This window comes from Stegodyphus dumicola, chromosome 2 (assembly GCF_044657685.1).
Source record: "Stegodyphus dumicola isolate Sdum_Otavi_A_Nest chromosome 2, ASM4465768v1".
In the NCBI taxonomy this organism is placed as follows: Eukaryota; Metazoa; Arthropoda; class Arachnida; order Araneae; family Eresidae; genus Stegodyphus; species Stegodyphus dumicola.
This window is the reverse complement of record NC_140769.1, coordinates 13,029,563-13,039,798: the sequence shown is the minus strand read 5'-3', so window position 1 is coordinate 13,039,798 and position 10,236 is coordinate 13,029,563. Positions and strand designations below refer to the sequence as shown.

Below are 10,236 nucleotides of genomic sequence, written 5' to 3'. Positions count from 1 at the left end.
TTTTTTTTTTTTTTTTTTTTTTTTTTTAATGGTTGAGTTATTGAATGTTTTGGTCACCACGAAGGGATCGCCAGTGCTTCAAAGCAGTGAACGGTGAAAACCGGTTAGGGCATCTCCTCCTTACTTCTTACTTCCTACTTCCATGGGGCTAACTATGTTCGGATGACCACTTCCCTCTCCCAAGGGTCGACTGGGGACTGGGGAAATCCCTGCATACGTACTGGCCAGATCAATATTTAGAAAGGGTTGTCCTGAGGGTTCCGTAGTGTAGTGGTTATCACGTTTGCTTTACACGCAAAAGGTCCCCGGTTCGATCCCGGGCGGAACCAATAACTTACTTTTAGGTATTTAGCATAAATATATTCACGAAAATAAAATACAGTAACTGCGGGACTCAGAAATGATTGTTATTTCTTTTTTATCCCAGGATGGCATTTGCAGTCTTTTGAATTTTTGTACGCTTAACTTTCTTAATTTTTACTTAGTTCACTATGCGTTTCTAACACACACACACACACACAAAAATAAATAAATAAATAAATAAATAAAATAAAAATAAAAATAAAATAAAATAAAAAATAAAAAAAATAATAAAAATAAAAATAGCGAATAATCTATCAAGGGTATCGAAAGATAGGTACCGTAAGATATTTTTCATTCTTTAACATAACTTTTTTTTGCTAAAATCTATATATTTGTAGTTCAACAGCTTAGAATTTGATACAAAAAATTCATAAACAAAATCGCTGTTGTTAGTTATCGAAAAAAACCAAAATGTGATTTTTGCGTAAACGTCACTGAACTTATACAAACTGCTGTTTTGCATCACACAATGAATGTTTCTTTTATGCGGAAGTGTCCTGTTTTTCGATTTGTATTTAACTTCGTGTGTCGAAATACTCTCAGAGAGCTGTCAAGCGAGCTTCTGAATGTAAACAAGAAACACTCCATCTGGAGACCGAAGCCTCGGAGCAGTGCTTCACTCGTAGTGCGAGGTTGGACCCTCCTTCTTTTCTTACCTCTGTAATTAGCCCAGCCGAATCTGATTACCAGTGGGGCCACAAGGAGGCCTATGTCGAATGAGAGGCTATATATTGCACATCACTGCCCCATAACTAATCCTCCCTCTCAGAAGGACCAGACTAGACCTCCCGGGTCTCCTCCCATCAAATGGTCGGTTTCGGAAAGTTCGATCCAGCCCATTCTCAAAAGAGTATAGCTACTCCTTAGGAGAAATAATAACGTCATCAAAACTTGAATGGTTTATTTTGAATTTAATTATAAATATAAGTATGAATTTAACATACATGTAAGACATAATAGTAATTTAATTGCATGCTATTTATTTACATTAATATTTGGCAGATCAAAACGTTCTTTTATTTATGACGAAACTGCAAATGCAAATTCGAGGATATGAAATTTTAGCTAAATTTTGATGCAAATCGTGAATTACTAGTTTTTCGCGAAATTGTAGTATTTACTGTGCAACTACTCCAAGAGCATTGCCTGTATTTTACGCCACAAAATTTTCGCTTAAATATGAGTAATCGCATAAAAATTTAAATGAAAATGAGTCATTGCTCCACAGAATTAGCTGCCATCACTTTATAATGGTGCCCAGTCATAAAAGTGCCGGCACCCTTATACAGACGATATTTACACAAGAGTGATTTAAATAAAGTAATAAAAAAGCAAGTGTTTTGGAATAAAAATTTCTGGCGACAGCTTTTTATTTGAAATGAAAAATATCATCTGCTATTTTCAAATTTATTTTCCTTTGAAAATGTCGCATGTAAACATTGCTTGTTCTGATGCGGATTGAAGGATACGTTTTTGCACTTCCCGAGAAGAAATATTCCCACTTTGCAAATCAAAACCGTTATGATGTGCCCAGTATTAAAATTCGTAAGTGTGAAATAAGCAACATTATTAGTTGCAAAGGGAAAAATCACCATTCAATACATCTACATAGGTAGAAGACTCTAAATGAATACCTGAAAAGGGTAAGTTCTGTTTATAATGTTTCTAAAGTTAAATCATTGGTAGTCCGCCGATGCAGCCGATCATTGGTAGTCCGCCGATGCAGCCGATCATTGGTAGTCCGCCGATGCAGCCGATCATTGGTAGTCCGCCGAAGAAAATCCGCCGATGCAGAAATCAATCAAAATTTTAATTAAGTCGTTAAATCCACCTGTAGCAACAATAAGTAAAATAATAAACCAAGATTTACAACTTAGCTAAAAAGCACAATGTCTCTCAGCTTTTGCTGAGGAATGTCACTCAATACAATCAATTTGCATAACCCTGTATGAAAACTATTTAACAGGGTACATGATATATCTTGACACTAGATGAAACATAGATGACTGCAATAGAAAAGGTGTATTTATAATATAAAACGAAGAGAAAAAATTGTTCAGACCTGGTTCTGTCAATGCAAAGAAAGTTTCGGTAAAGGGTTTATGATTATCGTACGGTTCTTTTACAAAGGAGAATTAAAAATAAGAAGAGTGGAGAAAAAATGTTAAAATCAACTCAACGTACAACCAAGAGAAAGTTTAACATCCGCTATGTATTCAAGGAATTCAATTTTTCTATCGCAATGATTTTCAAAGAGTGAAACTTTATCAAGCCAAAGCAACAAGTCATACTTCGAAAAGTACCGCTGCCTTGAAAAATTGAAGAGTGATACAGATATTTCATTCCTGCAAAGTCCCTTGACGTTTCATCTATGAACTATTATGCCTTTGGTCTCTTGAAAAGAGATCTTTCTAAACAGAAATCCAACAGGCTTGATAGACTCTGGATAGTAGTAAAAGTGGGATCTAAATCAATACTCTTGAAAATTTAATGAAAAGCTCTTCCATTATGGAAATCACGAAGCAGATAGTCCAGTAAAGAAGCTGTCAGATGGAACATTTAAAAAGAGGTTGTTCTTACACTTTAAACACTGATTAAATAACCCCGAAATCGTTCTAAAAATGTGCAGGGACCCTCTATACAAGTCGGCCACTCTTCGTAAAGACGGAAACCTTCATAACGCTTCGGTGCAAACAGATTTTAGAAGACAAGTTCCTGCCTGAATATGAAAGATGTCTTCAAGAAGGTACCGGTATTTTTTCTAGGATTTACTTCTAAACTTGAAAGGACCCTCTTTGTGAAATTTCCAGCATCTTTATACCGGGCTGTAGCTATGGAGTTTAATCTGTTATTTTAATTACTCAAGCAAGTGAAAATTTTATTTGCATAATGGTACCAAGCGTAAGTGGACTTACATCCCTTTCTTACAAGCTAGAAACTGACCTTCATAAAGGCCCCTTTATGCTAGACCACATTTATAAATGAACACTTTTAAGGCGATTTCTGTGTTTTTGAAGAGAGGCCGACTTGCATAAGAATGCCTGCACTTTTATGACAAGGCACGGCTAAAAAAGTTACAAGGCATCCTGAATTATAAGAAGGCATCTCAAATTAACAGAAGTCAAGCATCATTAATCCTCGCCGAGCTTCTAATGTCAAAGAAAAAGTTTTCTCTCATCGGAATCGTCAGAAAGTCTTACTTTCTCTGGAATATTTTTCAAGTAAAAAAATATTCAAGATTTTTTCCGATAACCTTTTGCATTATCATGTAGGCAGGCCATAAACAGTTACGGTGTCAGTGGACAAACTGCAATTTTTGCTGGTTCAATAATTTCCGTTTCCACGGCTATATTACTGTGATTTTTTTTTCTTTTCTCTACTAGAAATTCTTTTCCATTAGCTATTCGTAATAACCTAATTTTGCACATATAGTTTTCTTAAAACTCAGAATTCGTTTACTAAGATCTATAATACTTGGAGGACCTTTCTAAACGCTTAGACAGCAAAGATTTCTTAATTCTAGCATTACTTTACTGTTTCATTGCTAGGTCATTTTAAGAGGTGGCGCTAGATTATTATTATTAAGGTTTCAGAATTATCAACTATAAGCGTTTTGCACCTTTTTATAGATGCGCTAGAAAAAGAATGATTTTTCTTTCTATCATCTCTTGAAAATACATTACATTGTATACTCAGGGTTTAACTGAAACCAGAGCCCGGCTCAGGTATTTCTTACCTTTCAGGAATAAATCGTAATTTCCGTCCAAAATAAGATGACGTCAGGGATTTTATTTTATTATTTGACTATTTATCATAAATTTAACTTAATATACTTAAGTTTTATAAAATTTCATTGAATTCCTAACATTTTGTTGAATTTTAATGACTAATTATTTTATTATTTTGATTGCTAAATTTACCTAAAATAACTAATGAAATAACTAATATTTTATTAGTTATTTCATTTATTTAGTTATTTTGTTTTTCGTCTTACCTGATGGCTTTCCATAAGGCACCGGAACTTCTAATTTCAGATGTTAAGCCCTGTGGTGGCGGAACTTTTATGATGGGGCAGAGCAGTTGAAGGCCTCCCAGAGAAGTTCATAAAACTGGAAATCAGCAATAACGGGAAAAGTGATAACTTATTATATTTAAAAGAATTTATAATAAATGGTTAAACATGCTTTCAGTTTTGTTAGAGCTAAGTCATTCTAAAATAGTTTCCTAATTTCTTTAGGGTATGTAATCTGTCCAGTTTCTCGGATGTAGGACTCAGCAATCAGCAGCCGTATGCAGACTGCTGCACGTAAAAAAAGGTATGTATTAATTAACCTCACTGAATAATTAATTGATGTAGGCAGAATATTATTTTCTAGACTATACGAGTTATATCAACTTAAAAACTCTAAAATCTTCCCGAATTTAATTTTCTGGACACATGAGAAGATACCGTTCACATCGCAGCATGTACCGATGCTTGATAGCCAACATACACTGACACATGAGAAGATGTAATATATAGATCATAGCGTATACCGGTATATGAAGATGGTGTTCCCATTGTAATGCCAGTACTTGACAAGCAGAAGCAAGATATCAGCTAATTGAATGAAATTTAAAAGACTGTCGAAGGAAAAAAAACATACAAAATAAAATTTTTATGAACATTGCGCAAAAAAAAAAAAAAAAAAAAAAAAAAAAAAGGCACAGTTCTATATCTCCCGTTCTACTGGGCCGATTGACAAAATTCAAATTGCGTTTTTCATGTCTCGAAAGCGCGACTTAGGATATATATACAGATTTATATATAGCATTGTTCTAACATAGGTATTTTGACACAAAATCGGACTTTTTCTGAAATAACATACCAATTTTTTTCCATATTTCCATTCTACGAATCAAATTATGCCTAGATATTAAATTTTGTAAAATTTGGTGCGAAATTTACGGAGAAATTCAAAAATTTACCTTGGGAAAATTTTTTCAGTTTTCGCCGAGACGAACTTCTTAATAATGTGGTAATCAATTTTCCTTTCCCTTTCATTATACCGGAGCGGGAAAAAAAAAAAAAAAAAAGAAAGAAAGAAAGAAAGAAAAGAAAACAAAATCTGAAATGTTTCAGATTTTAAATTACGTCCAAAGGGGCGTTTTTTAACATTTTGTGTGTTACCTTTCTTTATTAAATATCATGTTCCTCGCACTTAAACCATAAGATCCAGTGCAACAGCAATATCGCAAAATAGTTTTAAAACGAGCATATCTTTAGAATTTCCGATACAGAGACTCACGCGCTGGAGATAAAAATGTTTTTTCTGCATAACGTTGCCATTGCTCGCTTTGAAATCCTTGAGTTTGTTAATCAAAAATTCGTCAAAGTTTTAAAAAATAGGAAATCGATCATAAAACAAATTTCAAATTTCAAATTTGGTCTTCCACATGCTCATATTCGTTGGAGGATTACGTTATTCAAAATTCGATGACTCTATGTACCGTTGTTTTATCACAATACGAGAAATATACATACATTTATGCAGATTTTTCATTATTTAATTTCTTCAAATATAATGCAGGACTCTAACATTTTGTGGCAACAGTTTGAAAAGTGAACCGACATTTATGAGTCCGACGCAAAATGCCAAAACGAAACTAATAGTCCTTCGGGATTCAAATCCCTTTGGACTAAAAAAAAAAAAAAAAAAAGGCACATCGTTCCCACATTTTTACATTGTGCATGAGAGGAAAAGCGTTGCATCGTTTCTACTTCCAAATAATTTTAGCAAAGTGTCTAAACAACATTTGATGTTTTATTGCTTTTTACAAATATGCCAAATTTCAAAACTTGCCAATATATAAATTCACGTATATCTTCCGAAAATTTGAATAAAAACTGTAATTTTTTGCAGGTATGCTTAGAAATACGTCTACTTTAAGATGATGGTAAAAATTTTATAGATTATAAATCAAAAATGTTTTTGAAAATTTTATAAAAATTATTTAAACATACAAATTTTAAAATGTAACTCACAAAAATGGGTGGATTTCATTTGGAATGAACTTAAATTTCGAAATGTGAAAGGAAGAATCAAATAAGTTTAATAAAAAAAAGAGAGATTAATAAATATATACCAAACTCAACATTGAAGAGCTAAAATTTTGAAAGCTAATTTTTTAAAAACTACTTGTGCGATTTTTACAAAACTTAGTAGTTTGGCGTAATGTGAGTCGTAGAATCGAAATGTGGAAAAAAATGGTATGTTATTTCAGTAAAAGTCCGATTCTGTTTTAAAATACCTATATTAGAATAATGCTATATATAAATCTAATATATATCCTAAGTCGCGCTTTCGAGACATAAAAAAGGCAATTTGAATTTCGTCAGTCGGCCCAGTAGAACGGGAAATATAGAACTGTCCCTCCTTTTTTTTTTTTAGTCCAAAGGGATTTGAATCCCGAAGGACTATTAGTTTCGTTTTGGCATTTTGCGTCGGACTCATAAATGTCGGTTCACTTTTCAAACTGTTGCCACAAAATGTTAGAGTCCTGCATTATATTTGAAGAAATTAAATAATGAAAAATCTGCATAAACGTATGTATATTTCTCGTATTGTGATAAAACAACGGTACATAGAGTCATCGAATTTTGAATAACGTAATCCTCCAACGAATATGAGCATGTGGAAGACCAAATTTGAAATTTGAAATTTGTTTTATGATCGATTTCCTATTTTTTAAAACTTTGACGAATTTGTGATTAACAAACTCAAGGATTTCAAAGCGAGCAATGGCAACGTTGTGCAGAAAAAACATTTTTATCTCCAGCGCGTGAGTCTCTGTATCGGAAATTCTAAAGATATGCTCGTTTTAAAACTATTTTGCGATATTGCTGTTGCACTGGATCTTATGGTTTAAGTGCGAGGAACATGATATTTAATAAAGAAAGGTAACACACAAAATGTTAAAAAAACGCCCCTTTGGACGTAATTTAAAATCTGAAACATTTAAGACTTTTTTTTTTTTTTTTTTTTTTTTCCCGCAGTGTACATACCTTTAAACTTTATTAATTTCAATATATATATGTGGTGTTGGATGGCATCGCTCATTATAATCGGATGACGCGACAAGCTGTGAGAATAAATCTTTTACTTTTCCGATGATAGAAGTTAGACGATTCCGCCATTGAGACGATGATGCGAGTGAAAGATGTTTACATGTAAAAGACGGTCGATTCTCTTCATCTGTAAATATCATCTATGTAAATTCATCGTAATCATTTTGCAGTTTGTATCAACTATTCGTGTTCCCATTAAATATTCAAGTTATTTGTAAATTGGACTAGTTTATTAGCCCCTAGACAGCCACAAAAGAAGTAAGTTTACAGACATCATATTCCTAGACAGTAAGTACCGATTCTACAGATTTATTATTAAAATCGTGTTTTTAGAGTTACTTAAGCAGAAAACTTTTTGTTTTCCTTTTAACTTTTATTCCTGAATTTTAAATTGCAGATTTCACAGAGGAAAAAAAACTCTTCTTTGGCAGCTTCTTATTTGTTGCAGTTTGTACACATTAAAAGAAAAGTAATAATTCATAACATATTCAAATGATAATTTTAATGAACAGTCTCAGCATTATTAAAAATTATCAATAACAGATGTTTAAGGCAGCGGGAAAGACAGCTAGATTTAGGTCCACTTTCTTTCATTTTTATGTTACATTTTGTAACATGAAAAAGAGAGCTACTCATTGGAGAAAGAAGACTATCCATTATTTTGATCTCTTTTAAAGTGTTACTGTAAACTTCTGAGACATTACATACTTTAGCCCAAATAGGCGTTAGTAGAGAAGGGCTATTAGTTTCAAACGGGCATTTTGTGTTCAATTACTTCAAATGTCCGAAACACTTTTTATATTATTGCTACCATATAATACTATCATCACCCTGTATTATATTTAAAGAAACTAAATAATGAAGAATCTACATGAATGTGTGAAAGTTTCTCGCGCTGTGGAAAAACAACGGTACCTAGCGTCATCACATTTTGAATAACATAGTCTTCTACCCGAACATAGGCACCTGCGAGCCCGAATTGGGAATTTCTTTTATTGTCTACTTCTTTATTGTATATTTTGTAAAACGTTAACGAGTTTTTGATTAAAAATTTCAACGGTTTCAAAGAGAGTAGTGGAAACACTGTATGGAATAAAACATTTTTATCTCCAGCTCGCGAGATTGTTTATCGGAAATTTTAAAGATATGCTGTTTTTAAATATTTTTAGCATAATGTGGTGTTAGCCCAATTGCTCTCGAAACGTGTGTGTGCGTCTGTAAATTAAAAAAATAAATAAATAAAATAAAATAAAAAAAACGCTCGTTTGGGCGTAATATAAAATCTGAAAGATTTCAGGTTTTATATAATTGTAATTTCAGATTTTTCTTTCTTTTTACAAAATAAACAGAAGTTAGGATTAATGAACGATTAGAAATTTTGATTAATGAATTAATGAACAGAAGTTTCGTTTAATAAAATCTGCAAAAATGTAGGTAGCTTTAATTTTTATTTCTTTTAAATAATTAAATAAAATTTAGCGAACTAAGATCTTAAATAATTTACCTGAAATTAAAAGAGACAGAGTTAACTTTAAGCAAGTAGTTTAATTTTAAGTAAAAATTTAATGTGGGTTATTTAAATTGAATTTAAAACTAGAAATAAATGTATTTAATTTAAAACGAATTAACAAAGTTATAAATTTAATATCAGTATATCGTTAGTAAACTGTTATGTAAATAACCCTAACTAAATGCTTGAAATAATTTTTTTAATTTAACTTTTTAACAAAAATTATCTTATAAATAAATTATATTAAATTTTTGTTAAAAAATTATCTTGAAAAAATAATGAATAACTTTGTAATTTTGAAAAGCTTTGGAAATTTTTGTTTTAAAAAGTTGTGACAGTTTAATACATATATTTATTTTACCCGCTTGGAAATCTTTCCAATCAAGTGATGGTGTAAGACGGCTCTGCTACAATATTCTAAGTCAGGACCACAAGGCTACTAAACTGTCACATGTACCGGGCAAACGTAGAAAATCTCATTTCAAAAGAAGCACAACTTTAAAATATCACATTTCAAACAGAACCATACACTCTAAACGCTTGCAATTGTCATTGCCAGGCTCGTAAGTTTATAGACACTGCTATACGACCTTCTTTGTCAAGGGAAAATAACGGAAGAATTTCTCTGTAATCGCTTTTCCGTTTTGCCTTCTTTATTTACTGCTTCACAAACAAGAAGACAATGCGGTTTTGCATCTACTCACGTTTCATAAATAATGGAATGGTCTTCTCACAAAGGACTCGTTAGACAGGAAAAGAAGTTTTTGGTATTCGCATTACGATTCACATCAATATCTACTTTCGGATTATAAGGAATTAGTATACAGATAACAACTACTGATTTCTTTTTTTATTATTATTATTTAAATCTTCTGTTCACGTTCTGTATGTTCCTGACTGTTTAACAAATTAAATGATGGAATAAGTTAGATTTACCGTCAACCTAAAGCAAAACTATTTCTTTATTAGATTGACAGATATGTTCCAAGAGACGTCAATTTAAGGGTTTCTAGTACTTACAAAAAAAATAATCTCCCGACGTTAAATTACATCATATTTTATTTATGTGCGTCTATAAATAAATAATGCATAGTGCATAACGTGTTTGTCAAACGGTGTAACAATGCTTCATAAAATTTTCAGAAAAAAGAAGTAAAAAAACACTTCATGTCTAAACTTTGATCATCCAATATAACTAATTCTGTTATATGTAGGCTTGCCATAATATTTTTTTCCTCAAACCGGGACAATTTTG

The 10,236-nt window shown here is 32.0% G+C and overlaps 1 non-coding gene across 1 annotated transcript; it reads left to right on the top strand.

Annotated features, from left to right (window-relative positions):
* Window positions 1-256: 256 nt before the first annotated feature.
* Window positions 257-329, top strand: TRNAV-UAC (transfer RNA valine (anticodon UAC)). Its single transcript has one exon. It is a non-coding gene; the product is annotated as a tRNA-Val (tRNA).
* Window positions 330-10,236: the final 9,907 nt, after the last annotated feature.